General features: G+C 27.8%; 1 long non-coding RNA gene across 2 annotated transcripts; it reads left to right on the forward strand.

Annotated features, from left to right (window-relative positions):
• Nucleotides 1-648: 648 nt before the first annotated feature.
• LOC123263228 lies at nt 649-15,813 on the forward strand. Of its 2 annotated transcripts, none has more exons than XR_006509129.1 (2): nt 649-660; nt 15,461-15,813. It is a non-coding gene; the product is annotated as an uncharacterized LOC123263228 (long non-coding RNA). The 2 variants fall into 2 exon arrangements; XR_006509130.1 differs by lacking the exon at nt 649-660 and adding an exon at nt 5,222-5,233.
• The last annotated feature ends 3,196 nt before the right edge of the window (nt 15,814-19,009 follow it).

A 19,009-nucleotide genomic window follows, 5' to 3' on the forward strand; every position in this document is an offset into this window, starting at 1 on the left:
TATAACTTCACCATCTTTCTATACCTTTGCGTGTAAATGTTGCAATTTCGAAAATTCATTGCTTAAAAACAATGTGGTGAATTGATCTGAAATTTTGGTGGTGAATCATTAATATAATTATCTTTCAATAAAAGAAATTTCATAATTTTCTTGAAATATGTCTTGCAGGATCCAACTACGTTAAATTATTAAAATGTGATGAAAATTTCGATTTTGATTCCCCCTGAACGGTATATAGTTAATGCAGATAATGAAATTATCAACTCAAAAAAAAAGATATTGATTTCTTTCTTAAATAAATTAATTTTTATTAATTCAAATTCGATGAAAATTTTTTTTTTGATTCAACATAAATAAAAAATTGCTAGAGATTAACTTTGAGACATGAGCCACCAATAATGATTGTTTGGAAGCATTAGACATTGTTAATAATCTACAATTGTTAACGATGTAGCCGAAAGAGCGCTTCGATGAACTCAAAAATACATCAACAATTTAACGCATAAAAAAGAACAAAAACAATATTTAGTGCAAATTATTCATGAAAACAAAAACAAACAAATTCATGAATACTTATCATAATGCGACTAAAAATTGCTTAACAAATAAATGTGAATAAAGACAGAAAAAATACAAATAAGCGGCAATATTATTAAAAATGTATTCAATACATCGTATTGTTAACGTTACTGTAACTATTAATCATTTTGATAAAATTTATAGATACAATTCTTTCATTTATAGATAAAATAAATGATTATTAGACAAAAAACTTTATAGCAAGACTGCAAAACTATGATAATAACTATAAACACAATTTTAACCACAAATAACTTCTAAAGGAATGATTTTATCGAAAAATTATAAGAGAACTTTTTTGTAGAGCATTCAATTTCTCATCAGAATATGCACTGATCATAATCATGGTGACATTTTTTTTGAAGAAAAAAAAATAATTGCAAAAAGTTCCAAATTCCCATGTTATTTAAATGGGAAATGTAACTCGACTTCGGCACGGTTCAATTTGGTAATTAAGAGCTTATTTGGGTAAGATATTTTTTTTTAGGTCAAGAACTAAAAATCCAGGGGGCGATCGCGAAAAAAAAGTCAACTTGGGAAATAACGGACACCCTACTGTATATACATATATAAACTATATACGATATAACGCGGCTTGTCACGACGATAGCGTCACCAATTTACAACGGATCTTTACCAAACTCAATATACTTATTCTACAGATAGATACCGTAGTCAAGTTCGAAGATGAGCTTAATCGGTCAAATAATTTAGAAATGCCAGGATTTAAAAATTTTGAAAATCATAAAAATTCGTATTTCTTCACTTTTTTACTCGAATAACTTTTGAATGGGATAACTTTTTGAAACTGAGAATTGCATCTGAAAGCGCTTTAAATAAGCTTTAATTTGAGTACCATATCATATGTGTAGTTTCAAAATTATGTCCTATTCCGCTATGCCAATTATGAAATTTGCTATTGCACTGGTTTAAAAATTTTTCCGTCGATATAGATTTTTGTCGATTGCATAGAAGTTAAAAGCCCTAGTTTTGTATACAATCCTCGTTATATTTTTTTTCTATTCATGATGAAATCTACTTCCATTACGGCTGCCGAATGGTCTTTTTTTTTATTTCAAATACACAAAATTCGGCTGCCCAATTTAAAAACACAGTAACTGACAATTTTAAGATTTTTAGAAATTTTTCTTATTAAAAAAAATTTTGCGTGCTAAATTGATAAAAAATTTGATTTATGAATAGAAAATACTTGAATATAAATATTTTTAAGAAAAAATACTTGAAATTAAGGTCTAAAAGTTATAAAAAATGCAGTAATACTAAAAAAAATCAGGTGTAAAAAATTTTCAGTTACTGTGTTTTAAAATTGATCAGCTGAATTGTTCTTGAATCAAGAGTATAGAACTCTAAAAGGAAATTTGTATTTCACAAAGTTAATATGCTCTTGATCGAAACTGTAGAGCATCTCAAGCTTAAAAAACGAGTTTTAAGACAAAAAATTCTTAAATCAAGTTAATTTCTATTCTGAGTATACATTAATTTTGAAACCAAAAAGATTTATCGACTCAACTTTAGAAGCTCAGTTGAAAAATAAATTATTATTAAACCTACTAAAAATTGATTGTAGAAAATAAAATTTTCTACAGTTTACCAATTTCAATAAATTATGTCAAGGAAAAAAATTATTTATAATTATTATATTATGGTGTCTTAGACCACAATAAATATTGAAATTATTTATCTTTGGGCTTAAGAAATGATAATATTTACGCATTAAAATATTTACGATTCAGCATTAATCAGTTATCGAAGCCTTTGAGAGTAAGTAGATGATTTCTGAAAAAAAAAAAAAAATAAATAAATAATAAATAAAAAAAAAACCTAAAAACAGTATGCATTTCCTTAAAGCGGAATAATATTTATACAAGAATGGTACAAGTGAGCCTGGATTATTGCCAAGATTTCTCTTAGCGCTTACGAACGTCAAAATATCTGTTTAATAAAAATAATATTACAATAGAAACGTTCTCGTCGAATCGTTACTGAAATTATGTAGCCTGAAATTCTTTGCGTTAAAATTCTATGGTAAATAGTAATTTTTCGGGGTTAAATTTTTTTTTTTTAAATATTGGGAAATAAAATAAAGGGGTCATCACATCTAAAGCGTTCGAAAAATATGTTGAGTGCTTAATATTTTTCTTTTTATCCGGAAACGGAAAAGTAACAGCGCGTCCTATTAATAACAGTAAAGAAGATATTTCAATGAATCGAAATAAATCGTGAAGGGGTTAGGCACATCCGCGAGTGCCCAATGGGACAGAGTAAATCTATCTATTTATATATATATATATATATATATATACGTATGCATGTATTTTAGTATATAGATAAATTTAAAAGCTCCGCGCGTGCGTAAGTGCTGGAAAGCTCGGCGTAACGCACCCGCACGTCTTCGTGAAAGTGAATGAAGTTTTTGAGGCAGTCAGTACGCAGCTGGCATTCGTCTTTGAGTTTTGTTCTCCTAAATCTTCCCTCTAACAATATCATATTTTTTCCTCAGTCTCCAACCATCAAAACTACATTTATGTTTGTCTTTTGTCTTTGTTTTTTCGCTGTCTGGGGTAAATAATTACATTTTTGATATAAACAATTTATATATTATAATTTTTTTAAATTTAATAAATGACTAATTGATAACCAATCTGATTGACTAATTATTTTATTGACCTTCTTACTTTATTAATTACCGTAAGTTGAATTTTAACTGACACTAAAAATGCTAAGGCTAATAAATAATTTATTGCATGGATTTTTCGACATTAACTTATTAATTACAAAGTTATAAGAATTTTAATTGTTCGGAAAAAAAGGTTAAAATTATCGTGACAGAAAGATACTAGGATTGAGACAAAGAATAAATTTTATTGAAATATTCTAAAATTAAAATTTTTTTATTTGAACACTAAAAAATTTTTTAGTAATTTTTTAATGAAATAAAATAAATAAAATTTCAATTAACTCAGTAACATTATTATTTTTATCATAAATGTTTTTGTCAAAATAAATTCTCTGAATTATTTGACCTTTTTCTTCTTCAGTTTGTGTTCGTTGTTTATTATAAGCTTTTACTTAGAAGTTTCGCAAAATTTTTTATTTATATTCTAAAAATTTATATTTTTATTTTAAGTTCTGAAGGCGTAATTACTGTTTTTCTTTTTGTAAAAAATATTTTACTAATCGTTTTTTTTTTTAGGTAGATTTCTTTAGAAATCTTGATCCTATGTCGCAATTTGAAGAGAATTAAGTTATAATATTTAGCGAGTTATGTCGAAAAATAGCATCGGCTGAAAAATTTATAAGCATATAATTTATTTTTTGAAATTTTATAGATTTATTCTATGAATCAATACTGATTTTAAGTTCAAAGATGAACAAAATCTTGAATTTTGCAAATTTTAACGAAATAACTTTTTAGTCGTGAAAGATAGCTCAAATCTTTTAAATTAATTTCAAAGTACACATAATTATCTTCAATTAAAGATATTATTTGTCTTTTATGATTTTTTCAATTAATTTCATGACCATAATAAAAATTTGAAAATATTTTCTAACTAATGCATTTTGGACCTTTATCTTCAAAACTATTATATTTCATGACGAATTCTGTATTATTTTCTTCATAATCGTTCAATTAAGAAATTTATTTATTCTTGTCGGGTGTGAATGATCGGTAGGGTTTTTATTATAGTAGAAGATGATAAAAAAAAAATTTGTAATGAATTTTGTTAATTAAAATTTTATTGAAAACAAATTTTTTTTGAAAGGAATTCAGTTTCAAACAAGTAATTATAAGTGAAAAATTTTCAATGCTAATTTACTTTATTTGCAGTTAATAATAATTTAATTTTATTTTAACGTGTCTAAAGATGACGAAAGATAAAAAAAATTATGAAAATACCTAAGTTCAAAAATTTAGTTTCAGAGCAACTAAATGAACGATATGACTCGCTTAAGGTAGTTAGGCCCAAAAAGCAAAAATTCAAGAAATCTCCCAAACTCCGTATAGAAGTAGTTAAATACATAATACACACGCTGTTAAAATTTAGAGACGATTTACCACGTCTAACCGAAGATAATTGCAATTGAAAATGACATTTTTACACAGGCGGTATGGGAAAAGAGAGAGAAAACCGCGAGTTTTATTATTTTTGTATTGAAGAAATTTTAAGAATTTCACGAAAAACTAACATTACTTAGATTAATACATGTATAATTACCCTACAAAATTCTGGAATTCCCTACCACATAGTTTTTGAGAAATCATTGATAAACTAGTAAATTAAACAAATAAAGTCATGCGTGGAAGTAAGTGAGCAATAGCCCGTAAGAGAGGCAACACTAGCGCGTGACGAAGACAGCAGTAGCATAAACTATAGGTTGGGAAAGAACTACCTTAAAAAAAAAAAAATTAATTTTTACCTAAATTTTTAGAATAAAAAAATATGTTTTCAATTTTCTTAATTGTTACCACTTATTCTTCTTTTTCAAATGAATCACCACTGACGTTAGGAGTTAAATTTTGACAAATGTCTTTCATGACAAAAAATAAAATAAATCCAAGTCATTTTCAACAAGAAAAAAAATTTGTGGCATATTGTTAGTGACAGTCGGTTCCAGATAATTTCTTCTCTTAGTCGCTAAGCGGGCCACCGGGATGAAACTCTGCCGAAGATAATAAAATAGAAAATGGAAGAAATAAACAAATGAAACTACAACGAAAATAAGAGAATAATGGGTGTAGACTAAAAAGAAACAAAAGGTGCAAGAAGATAATGAGGGAAAATGAGAGAAGAATGATGCCTTGGCTTAAAGCTCAACACCAGATAATCAACGGGGATAAAAGTTAGACGAGACATGGTATAGCGGGTGTGGATGGAATTTTGGCGTCTACGTGTCGACTATGCCAATCCAAACAAATAAAACATTTCTGGAAGTAATGTAATTTAAGAGCCAAGCCAGATCAAGCGGAGGATAAACAATTGAATATAAGAAATCACACTGAAGTAGACCAACGCAAAAAGACAAGAGTTTTAATGTATATTTTTACTCCAATTTTTATTGAGGGTATTTTTAGGTTTCGTTGCAAATTAGCATAGCGATAGGGCTTTCAATTTTAATGCAAGTTTTAAACTTTTTTTGATGCATGCTCATGTTTAGTGTACTGAATATAAATGCAACTAAATTTTATAGGGCAGTGGCGTTTACATCACATACAGATTTTAATTTTTAGTCGTAAAAGAGATTCTAATTATAGACTTGTATATCTTAAGCGGTTTCACATAACTATTAAACTAAAATATCGGAAGTGTTGAATTTCTGTTTCCTTGAATGAAACTAATCCTAGATAAGGTTATAATTAAACTCATTCATTTTATTTTTTATGTATTTTTAAAATAGTGATTCATCAAATGGAGGGGAAATTTTTCTATTGTAAAACGAATTCTTCAATCCTATCAATATTTATAATAATAATAGTAGTAATTTAATTTTTTTGGAAGGATGGATAAATTATCAAAATGAAACTGCAATGTGAGAATTGGTACGCAACCAGGTGGTCTAAGTTGTAGTTGTGAGTATTTTCGTGGAAACTGCAACAACACGCTTCAACATTTGAATTGTTAGAGTTGGCGGTGACTAAAAAGCGCAGCCGTTATGTTTGAAACAAGCTGTAAATCTTGGAATAATTATTCTAGCCTTCACTTATAATATTTTATGGTGATTACGTGTGATGTGTACAGAAAATAATGTCTCACTTGTAATTTGTTTCGTCACTGTAAGCTGTTACTTTTATATCACTGGTACTGTCATTGATATTGTTGTGAATTTTTCTGTATTAATCAGATATTTAACACTCATTTATTATGAATAATTTGGTTAAAATTTTCATAAAGACAAATTTTTTATCAACATTAAGAATTTGACATTAGATGATTTTATTAATTTTATTATTATTATTCTTATTGTTATTATCGGTAAAAGATTTTTTTTCCGTGTATGGCCCTATCTGATCATAAGAGGTCATTACAGACTTTTTATGAAATTAAAAAAATTATTTATTATAGTTTTTCAATTTTTTACTTCCTTAAAAATTATATATGTCAACTAACATGTTGTATTAAACGAAAATTGACTTAGTAGTTAATTAAACTAAAACCAGTCAAATATTAACTTTTTAGGAGAATAAAAAAAGATATGATTTTTATTTTAGAAGTCTCTTGTAGGGAGACGATTTAGCGATTATGCGCCCTCTGTCGAAGATTTTAAACACTAATTTTAATTGAAAAATTAAATAGACCATATATAACTATATTAAGTCTGATACAGGCATATTAAGATTAGGTTATATTAAGAATCATATGTAGACACATCAAGCCATTTATGGACAGACCAAAGCTTTAGATATGGTTTTATCAAAGAAATTTTTCTTGAGTATTATTATTATTGTTCTTAACATAAGAAAATTTTTTACAGGAAATGAGGTAGATGAGGATTTGTCTTTTTCCGCTTTGCTGCCGTTAAAATTAAAGTTCGCCAGCAAAGGGGAACAGGCCGATTTTTTTCTACTTAACAACTAGCTAACTACTTCATAGCAATTTAATAATTCTCTGAATTGAAAATACTAACAATCATCATTAAAAACTTGTAGTTTATAAATAAACGAACAATGTTCTAAACTGTTTTAAAACAAAATTTTAATTGGAAACTATGAGGATGATTGTGTATAAATAAACGAATTTAATTCTAATTAGAGTTGTTAAATGTAAAGGAGAAGACAAGAAGACCTATTATTAATTTTAATACCGCCAAGAATCAGATATGAAGCTTACAGTAGTGTTAAGGAGGTAAAGACGTATCAAAACGGTTTAGCTTAAGAATATTTCCACATACATATAGACATCCAAGCCAATGCATATATGAGAGCCTTAGAAAGAACCTATCGTCGTTAGGATTAACGGCCTATTCCCGACTTCGTATTCTATTCGGGGTATTTCCGTCACACGTTTTGAGTGTTAGTAGACGGTGTTCTGTGTTTGAGCCGCCCTCGCTTTACATTACTCCAAGAAACGCGTTCCTCGCCTAGAACGTGTCACAATAATATAATGTCTACGCTTGCCGACGCGGAATTAAATCAAGTGTTCTTAGGAAGCTTTTTAGTAAATAAAACAACAAGATCACAATATCATAGCGGTTAATGTTAAATTAAAACAACTTCTATGCATCGTTACCTCGTAAACAATCAAGAAGAATGCTTGGACTCCTGATGAATAGTTTCAAACTCCACTATTTTTTTTGCAACAAAACTATCGATAATTAATTGCTTCAGCAAAACCAAAACATGCATTGTGAACCATTGCACAGTATCAAGTTGTCAAGATATAACTTTCATTTGCGTTTATATTAACAGTTGGCTCGTTCACCACCTCTTATATTATAAGAGTAGAATATGTATATTTATATAAAATAGACGCAAACATGAGCTAAGTTAATGCTTCGCATTTGGGCGTGACGGCACTCGTCTTGATACCCGCGACATTTGATTAACAAAGTTAAATCTCTATATCCACCTACGCTTTTATTTGGAAATTTATACTTATACATTTGCAGCTGCTTCTACTGCTTCGATGTTTGGTGTAAATATACAAAATTTATATCTATAAATTTTATATAAATATAAAAATGTATATATATATATATATAAAAACATACTTTATGTTACACTGAATTATTAAAATAAATACTAAGAAGTCCACGATAATAGACTATCAATGTCTAACAGACATTCTTTTCAAAATTTAAATGTATAGAAACTTAAATATTTTTAAATATAACAAGAGTTATGAACCAATAATTGCGTTCACGCTAAAAGTGTGCAATATTTTTTAATTTTGCGTTTCTGTCACGACTACTATAGTGACGTAAATTATCAACCATTACATAATGGAATTTCGATCTCTCTTTGATATGAATACGTATGTGTTCATTACCTTCACATAAATTTCATTATGTTTTTCGATATGTGCTGTCATAATGCCAAAAAATATAAATTTGTTTTAGCAAATTGTTTTTTTTCTTATCATAAAAAAAAAAACTTGAATTAATTTATAGAGCTATGGTTTATTTTATGACTTAAATATTATAGAGAAACATTAACTGTCGCATATAAATATAACTTTGAATTATGTTCATCTCTAGGTACTATCGGGCGTCATGGTCGTTGATTCACAGGCACTGAGCCACACATGATTCCAAATTTAGACATTTAACTTTGTAGAAACGAGAAATCATTATTAATCGTTTGAATATTTATCACTATTACTGTTGGAAAAATGTAAATATACAGTCCTGCGAGCTTTTGGTTTTATTGGATAATCTTTGTGTTATTAGGCTGTTTTGATAGGTATTGTAATTTTTGATATTGGTATAAATAATTTGGATTTAATGTTTAATTGTTGGATTTAATGTTTAAAGTTTTTATATAAATATTTTGAAAACTAATTTATATCTAAAACAATGTTTTTACTAAATTTTGTATTAAAAAATAAATTTTTTAACGGACACTGGAGAAAAACTACTTGATTCAAGAGAAATATTCTTGATCTAAAAGAATAATTTTTGAGAGGATCAGTCGGTTTGATTCAAGAATTTCTTGTCTTCAAACTCGTTTTCTAAGCTTAAGATTATTGAAAGTTTCGATCAAGAGCATATTATCTTTGTGAAACACATACACAATTAAATCCTTCATCCCTCGCAGTTTAGCAACCACGGTGGATCCACGATGGAACCACGGTTGTAGTGGACTTACTGTGGAGCCACGATGGAACCACGGTGGATCCACTGTGGATTTTGTGCCATTTTGCCATTGCGATTCCACCGTGGTTCAACAGCGGTCTTACAGTGGATTAACTGTGAATCTATTGTGGTTCGATCGTGGTTCCATCATGGTTCCACCTACGGTTTTATAGTGGAACTGTCGTGACTCTGCCGTGGTTCCACAGTGGTTTTACTGTGATTCAACCGTAAGTTAATTTGTGGTTTTGTTGTGGATTCATCGTGGATCCATCGTGATTTGGTGGTGATTATACTGAGGTTCCACTCATGGCTAGAAATTTAACTATACACTCTTGAAATATGTATAAATAAATAGTAAAAAGTTTAAAGTTCTATCTCCTCATTGGTCTTTATAAAAAAATCCTAAAAAAATGCTCAAAAATCAGGGCGTCAAACCAGAAGACCCCCTTGAATTTGTAGAGTTGACAGATGAATTCTACATATACTGTCAGATAACAAATTTTCAACTTTTCTTATTAAATAAATAATACCATGAAACCGAGTTGGTGAGTGTGCCTAAAACAGAAGTAGTGAAATTAGAAAATATCTGTATTCAGCAATTACAAAAATGGCGTTGTTTTTTAAGGTAAAAAGATAATTAGTTTTTGGAATCAATTAATACTCTTGGTCAAAGGTTTTTTATTTTTTGCCGAATTCTTTAAGATTTCTAGCTGATAAGATTTCGGAATCGCTCGGGACAATCACTTCAAACAAATTTTCATGAAAAGTTGACATTTAAAAATTAAAAACAAATAAGTAAATAAATAAATAATAATAATAATAACTACCTCAGAAAAGGGGTTTTTTTTTTTTTCAAAATTTGAATTTTGAAAAAAAAAATTATTCTTTTCTAAATTCAACTTAGTTCACACATTTTATTGCAAAAAGTTTTAAAATATATAAGAATCGCAGGTAATCGTTTAGTTTCACGTTTTTAAAAGTAAACTATAGTTGTCGCAATTGAAGTGTTAACTTAAATTTTGCTCTGATAGAAAATCGTCAGTAAAATTAATCCACTTGGTCTATCAATTTTTGGTGATTTGTTTCGTATTTTATGGATAAAAATAAACAAATAAAAAAAAAAACATTTTTCGAAAATATTAATTTTTTTATATTTTTTCAAAGTTTTTTTTTTAATCCAACAATTGACGTTTTTCATATTTTTTTTATTCTACAATTGAAATGTATCAATTGTTTTTAATCCAAAAATTAAAATTTTTCAAAAAATTAAAAAAAATTTTTCTATTTTAGATTTACTCTAATAAAAAAAAATATTTTACCAGTAGAAAAAAAAATTCTTTAAAAATATTAATTTTTAGATATTTTGCTAAAACTTTTTTTTAACCCAAAATTTGACATTTTTCATAATTTGTTTTTAGTTAAAAAATTGACATGTTTCATAATTTTTTTTATCCCAAAAATTAACATTTTTGAAAAAAAAATTTTGAAAAATTTTTCTATTTTAGATTTATTCTAAAAAAAAAAAAAAAAAAAATATCTATTAAGTAGAAAATATTCTAAACATGTTGATTTCACACCCCGTGAAAATAAACAATTACCGAATCTTACAATTGAAAATAGAAGTATAAGATAAATAATTGAGAATGGGAAACTAAATTTCAATTTTGAATGTCTGTAGATATAATTATTATTATTCATTTAATTTCTTTGTAAAGTTCCTTTTCAGATTCCACTTAGAACTTAGTCATTTGAAGACGCGTCATTTAAAAAGTTTATCTGACTACTGAGATTCAATTTTTCTCAGTCAGCCGTGTAGCGATGCGGGTAGCGCGTAAGTCTGGCGAGCGATAGGTTCCGAGTTCGATTCTCGGTTAGGGTAAGGCGATTTTTATTTATTTCTTTATTTACGGAGTGTATTAGGTTAATTTAGCATAAGTAATCCTCTCCTCCTGCCTCCTTACTCCCCTTAGCTGTACAAACTGAACAGTAAATAATCCCTGTTCGTAAAAAAATACTCTCCCAAATTGGGGAAATCATTAATTTTTGTTTTTTTGTTAAAAAATTATTTTATATATTTTTTTGTGTTCATAAACGATTTTTATAGTAGTAATTGTAATAATTGTTAATTACAAATTTTTATGTTAATAACAATTATTTTTAATTACTACTACTTATTTTTTATAACAATAATAATTATTATTCATAATAGAAAAATTACGGTTAAAACAGAACTTGAATTTCGACTCGGGACCCACAATGGAACCATTGTAGAGCCACAGTAGGAACATCGCTAAACCACCATCGAACCACAGTCAAACCACAATAGATTCACAAGAAAGCCTTTGCTTAAGGAGGTATTACCCTACAACGGTTCTCAACTTTTGGAAAAATTTCCCCCCATATGCCCAAATGTAAAGCATTATAACTACAATATGAAGTAGTTGAGATGCAGTACACTTTTGCGTCTCCTCTCACATGCGCAGAAGTAGAAAAATAATCCCACTGCGTCTTTTTTTTGACTTGGCTACGTTGCATTCTCGCTTAGAATCGTTTGCCCCTTGAGACATGTGTTGTAGAAAAATTTAATGTTTTGAAATAATTTTGAGGTTACGTATAGTTGGAGACTGCAAATAATGAATAATGACTTCGCGGCTAAAGAATGGCAGATTTTACTTTAGCAATATTTCGATCGGTCTTGAGTGATAGAAAAGGTCCTGGTAAATTTAAATTAGAGTCTCAGCCAAAATTTTTTAAAAAATTCAGATGATGAACAACAATCATTCCATGATGCAGCTTATGACGTTCTAACTTTACAGAATTCAGTGGAAATATTAAATTTAAAAAATAATTTATTCACTTGTTGTAAAAAATGTGAAGTTTATTTGCAAGAACTATCTGATGCAAATAAAATAAAACATAATTTAAAAGTATTAACAGATTTGAAAGATATTATTTCGTTGAATATGTGTAAAAAATTAGCTATGAATGATACTTCAGTTGATTCTTTGAAACAAATATTTAAACAAGAAGGTGATGAAGCTATCGTGCAATTGTTTACTGAAAAAGTAAATAACAAAGTAAGAATAACAAAAAAGAAAGATATTATAAAGAATATCTTAGACTTTTTAAAAAAATTACCAAAAAACTCAGTTAAGAAACCAAAAAAAAATAATTTTAAGAAAGAAAGAGTTTCTAAAAAAGAATAAAATAATTAGTAGTATTAATGTTCTTCTAAAGTTAAAAATAACTTATTTTAAATAAATGCCTTTATAAAATATTTATTGAAAAATGTACTTTTAAATAAATAAATATTTATTATATTAATATTGTAGCTATATTCTTGATTTATACTATTTATTATTTTACATATTTATTTTTCCTATACAGTAAATTTGTGCTTAACCTATGTCCATTAAATTTTTATAGTTATTTGAATCTGTTGGACTTCTACTGTATTTTGAACTTCCCGCGCAGTGCAACGTTGCCAAGTCACTAGCTCTCACTTATTAGGTCATAAGAGAACGCTTGAAAATCATTAAAAGTAACAAACTTTGAACATTGTTTATAAAAAAATTAATACCGCTTGTTTATGTTTTTAAAAAAAAAAAATACTTGTTATAACTTCAATTAAATATTCTCAGTTTTTAAAAAAAATCCTAAGAAAAGTATGGTTGTTATTCAATAAAATGTTCGCTCTAACTACGGTCAGGATAGGGAATACATGTTAAATGTACGATTTTTAATTGCTAATATTTCGAAAATTAACACCGCAAGAACTATTAAAAAAAAATTTATTCGTATAGAGGCCACTTAGAAGTACGCGTATTCAAAAATTGAGGAATATTGTAAGAAAAGTGATTTTTCACCATACCTCCTTAACCACGGTGGAACCACGATGGCAAAACGTCACAAAATCCACAGTGGATCCGCACTGTCGTTCCACAATACATCCCGTGTAGCTCCTCAGTGGACCCTTCATGTATCCACCATGGATCCTTAGTGATTTCGAGACCGCGAGGGATCGAATAAAGACATTCTCAAAAACTAAAAATAATTTAATTTTTCTTTAAGATTTCTATACTCTTGATTCAAGAACAACTTTCTGTGTTCAAAATAACAAAAAAAGTCATTCAGTAGCCTAAATGGAAATAGTTTTCAGTTTGAGTTATTTTTGACAGTGAATTTATGAATAATAAAACTATTGACTTAAATTTGAATAAATGTTAATTGAAAACAAAAATGGCAAGCTTATTTAATGGGTTTTCATATAAACTTTACAGAATGTCAACAAAATGTCCCAATCGAAAGTTATTCTAGGAAGAAGTGGAGAAAATGTGATTTTTTTTTAATCCAAGAAAACAAACTCGAGTATTCAAGAAAACATATTACTCCTAGAAAGTATACATTTGATAACTTGTTTTTTTTTTTTTTTTTTTTTTTTTTTTTAAGATATTAAAAATAATATCGATTTTGCCAAAAATTTATTCTGAAAAATTATTATAAAGAATAGATAAGACAAGGGTGTAAAAACTAAATATAAATTGATTGAAATAAATTAATTTCATTTTTGAATTGAAAATTTTTTTAATTATTTAAAGTTCGTATTTAATTAAAACAAGATTAAGACCGTTCTCTAAAGAAAAAAAAAATTGATTTTTGATAATTTTTTAAATTGAACAATTTTTTAAAATTTCGTCTTATTGAATGATCTCATAAAATTTTTCTCAGTATGTAGATTAATATTAATTTGAAATGCAGAGTAGCAATTTTAATAATATAGATTTTTTCTAGAATTCTAAATTTGAACTAATCACTGCCTCATGCGTGAAAATGATTGCGTTAGATATGTTACCCCTGTCTTTCTACAGTTGCAACATTCTAATGTTGCAACTGATGCTTTGGTGACTGCTCAAAAAGAACTTGAGTCATCAACTCATCGATTGATAACTTATTGTGTGACTCGGTGCATGGAATTCTACATATGCCATGATAGAACGAGTAATACAGCAAGGTCGTGCTATTGAATTCATAGATTAATTTTAGTTACTTAAACATCAGTCAGTCATTTTGCTTTATTACATGATATTCCATAATTAAAATTAAACTTATAACTGCGAAAAATTTTGTATAGTTCAGATAATATATTTTGTTGACAGAATACAGTTATGAAATGTATTTTTTTTTAATTCATTTGATTTCAACGAAATAATTAAATTTTCTATTACCAAAAATAAATACATGATCATAATTGAGTACATCTAAATTAAGAAATTGTCACTTTTCATTTACAGAAAAGTAACTACTTAGTATAATTTCATTTAATAATTTTTTTTTAAGAAATGTTCTTACTATTATTTAAGATAATGTGACTATAAATAATGAATAATTGAATAATATTTTTATCATTGAAAAAAATTTTTCTATGATTCAATTAAAGCACCAAGTTAGTTCTGAATTTATATTTGGTTCAATGGTAATTTCCCAAGGCTCAACTTGGAAATATCGAACCATTGAGCCAAGTCTCGAGCTAGACCCGGGCCAAGCCTCGGGTATCAGTGACTTCCCAAAACTATAGTTTCACTGATAGAAGTATTTGTAGAAGTAATTTGTATTTGTATAAGAGAGTGATAAATAAACTTACTTGTTAACAACTTTTTTCAATATTTTTTTTTGGAGAGAAACAAACATTTTTAAACTATTCACAATATGTATCAGTATTAAATGTATCATTTTTTAGTCACATGGAAAATATTTTTGAATATTTTTTGAGCAGTTTCGAGAGTTTTATATATTTTTCAGCCACAAATAAATGATATTTAAAAATAATTTGTCAACGGTTAATAAATATATTTATTAAAAATTTTTTGTTCACAAGTCATTTATTAAATTCTATTAAATTCTTCTATTCAAAATATTTTTCTATCCAAAATATCTTCGTTCCAAAATATTGAACCATTGGGCCAAGCCTCGGGCCAGGCTTGGGGGTTGTTGTGAGATTTCTGTGCTGTTGATTTTGGCCGGGGTTTGTTCCTTCTGTGGATTTTTTGTTGGGTCCCAAAAAATGGGTTAGGGTAAGTGTGGGTATTACTGCGGTTTTTTCTGTAGGTTTTACTTCAGAAGCATTTTCTTTGAATTTTTCAAAAATAACAATAATTTTTTTTTTTTTTAAACCAAAGTTTGACTCATTATTGACTCAAAAAAAAATCAAGAGTGCGATAAACTAATATTTTGTTTAAATAATAAGCATTTCAAAAAAAAGTCATGTGCATGTATTAATGCGGGTATAAAAGGAACTTGTCTGTATTACTGCGTACCAATTACTGCGAATGACCCAATTACTGCGTGTCTATTACTGCGGCTGAAATTCAATGACAAAAAACTTCGGGATCATATAAGAAATGAATAAAATACGTTTGAAAGATACCTAATTAGGTATTTGTTAAATAAAATGACTTGATTATAAAAACGTATTCCTGAAATAATTTAAATTCATATCAATAAACATGATAATTTAACATGTAATACAAACATGTCAATACAAACATGTCAGTTTATTGGTACCTATTACTGCGTCCTTTAAATAAACAATATTATTTGATCAAAATTCAATTTTTAATACATGACTGATATTGAAGAAGAGTTATCTTACTTTTATATGCAAAAAATATTAAATTTGAACCATTTTATGTAAAGAAAAAGATCTTTTAGAACCACCTCTTTTCGTACGGAAACTCACGAAAAAGCTATAGTTTACTACCTGCATAGCCAGTTAATTTTAATTTATTAATAACAAATTGAATAATTGTTGTACGTGTACAACTACTGAGCAAATATTTTCTTGAAGACTTCAATTATTAGCAACAATTTTTTTTAATTTAAAAAGCTCAAGTACCATTTATTTATCATTGAAATAAAAAAATCCGCAGTAATACCTACACCCGCAGTAATACCCACACTTACCCTACCTTTGGTAGTTCAGGCATTCCTGCGTAGTTCAATAAGTCGTCGCTTTGCTTTTTTGGGTCGTTTTGAGATTTTTGATTTTCGGGTATGCGTCTTAGTGTCATTCATGGTGCTTTGTTTTTCATAATACTAAAATTAGCAGACGTTTAACAATTTTTGATTTTTTAAATCAATAAAAATTATAAGTAACAAAATGTTTTTAAAATTTGCACTTGAAATTTTTCAAATTTTTTACATTTCAAATTTTTTTTCAATAAAAAAATTTTTAGATGTCGGCTAATTTAATTTTTATTTGTTCTTCTCTTTCTGTCACAGGGATGCAAGTGAGTTAGTCGCATCGCGATTGTATTCAAGGTGTCGGTTATATTGTAAATACATGTACTTGTCGGGGTCACCACTTTGTAGGAGGTTCTACAATTGCAAATGACCATATAATAATGTAATATTTACTTATTTATTTATTCATAATACCTATTCACTTGAGTTGTTTAGTGTGTAACAGTAGGAGAATGTTGACGAGAATTTGAATGTGTGTTTATCCCCACCGATCAACAGGTAGCAGGTCCATCTTTCGAGCGCGATTATACCACTATTGTACAAATAGTTACTCGCCCGGTATTTTTTGGTATTTACCAATTCCAGATCTGTTAGGTTACTGTTATAACCTATACCACCAGTACGCAATTATCTTCTAATTAATAAATAAATATAATAAATGCGTTTTTTTTTAATACATTATACGATAATAAATATTTTTTAAAATAAACTAAAAATAAACCTTGCCAAGATGGACAAAAATCTTTAATTTTTTTGTTATGTAACTTTGAATTTCTTTTTTTACTCTATATGAATCGTTATAAATTAGTTTTAAATTTTAAATAATTTCGCGCTTGAATTTTACAGCAACCAGTTAAAAAATTTCAACAAAATTGACGTAACCTCGAAAAGATAGTCAGATGTCAGATTGTAGTAGGCTGAAGATGAGGCGGACGTAAATAAACAATTCAAACTAAATAAATAATTAATTGTAATTTTATTATCAAATACCGATGATGTGAATAATTGTTTATTTTCACGTAAAAACGTGAAGGATAATACAAATGTTAAAATTAGTGCACACAAATATTTTGATGCCTTTTTTAAATTTGGTATTTGATATTTTTTTTTTATAACGTATTTATTTTATTACTAAAAAATAATTGATATTGATGCAAGCATGTCATCTTGTGGGAGTATATATAGTACGTCTCTTTCGTCGCAGGATAGTACTTGCGTTAATATTTAGTCTCTCTCTGACTTACTGTGCAATATCATGAAATGTAAGTACTTTTTTCTTTTAGGTGTAATTATTGTTATAAATTTATTAATTGTATTATTCATTTTTATTTTTAGAAAATGAGAGTATCAAAGTTTCAGCTGTCAACCCAAGTGGCTTTTGGGCTCGCATAATGCAATATGCAATAAAATATGTTATTGACGCTGTATTCAGGCATCTTGTACTACCGGCAGCATCAAAAAGCCTCACTTTATTTTTTGCTCTAAATTTAAAAAATTTAAACACGAAATTTTTGAAAATATGTTTCTTAAAAGCTTCATTTTACTTCTGCAAGAAGATTTTCGCAGATAATTCAATATACACTGATCAAGCTTTCAGTGGTGATTATAAAAACAAAGAATGGCATCAAACTATATTGTTTACCCATAGAAATTAATTCGTAAAAAAAAATTTAATATGAAATTCTCTTATCTAGTTCTTCGAAGATCCAATTTTTCAGATTACGTATGCACTTACCACAAGGATGTGATATCCAATAATGCACAGTTGAATGGTACCAACTATGAGATAGACCAATGAAACAACAGCATAAGAGACTCATTTCTTCTCTTATACTGAATTAAAATCAACCTTTCATTCAAAGACAACCTAGAGAAAATAATTCACTGATTCTTACTTTGAATTATTTTAATGGCAATGGTAATTTATTGCAGTTTTTCTTCATTTCATTACGCATAATTTATGCAGGTTAACTTTACTCTCGTGCCGGCGCAGTATTCCAAGCAGTTGTGAATAAAACTCTCTTTTGACAACTTCTAAATTTAGACAGGCAATACAATGTTGCTTATGCAAATAATGTAAAGTATATTAACCGCAATGTTAAAAAAAGAGCAAAATCATAAATTGTCAAACCAAAAAAGAAATTAATATACATTTCTGTGATAACTGTAGTATTATTGCTGTATTCACTCAAAGTAACTACTAACAAGAAACCAGAACCTGAAGTACTAGTTTCATTCAGTACAAAGAACATTCTGTAAAATTACGTTTAAAATTAAGTATAAATTGAAAAATGACACTGTTAGAATATTTTTAAAAGCTTTTATTTAACTTCACTTTATATTTTAAAATAATATTAGCTACAAATTAAAACTCAAATTATTCCATCTAAGATAATTTCTCTACCAAGTAACTGGCTATACTTATTAGTCTCTTTCTGGTAAGTTGATAATTATTATTCCTAATGTGAGGGTTCTTTCATTATTTAATATAATTAGTCTATTCGTCATGGTGGGCGGAATGTAGTAGTCCAATCGACTTATCGAGAAGTAAATGTACTGAACAAAATAGCAATGCTATTCATATACAAAGCTGACAAAC

The sequence above is a fragment of the Cotesia glomerata genome, linkage group LG4 (genome assembly GCF_020080835.1).
Source record: "Cotesia glomerata isolate CgM1 linkage group LG4, MPM_Cglom_v2.3, whole genome shotgun sequence".
Classification (NCBI taxonomy): domain Eukaryota; kingdom Metazoa; phylum Arthropoda; class Insecta; order Hymenoptera; family Braconidae; genus Cotesia; species Cotesia glomerata.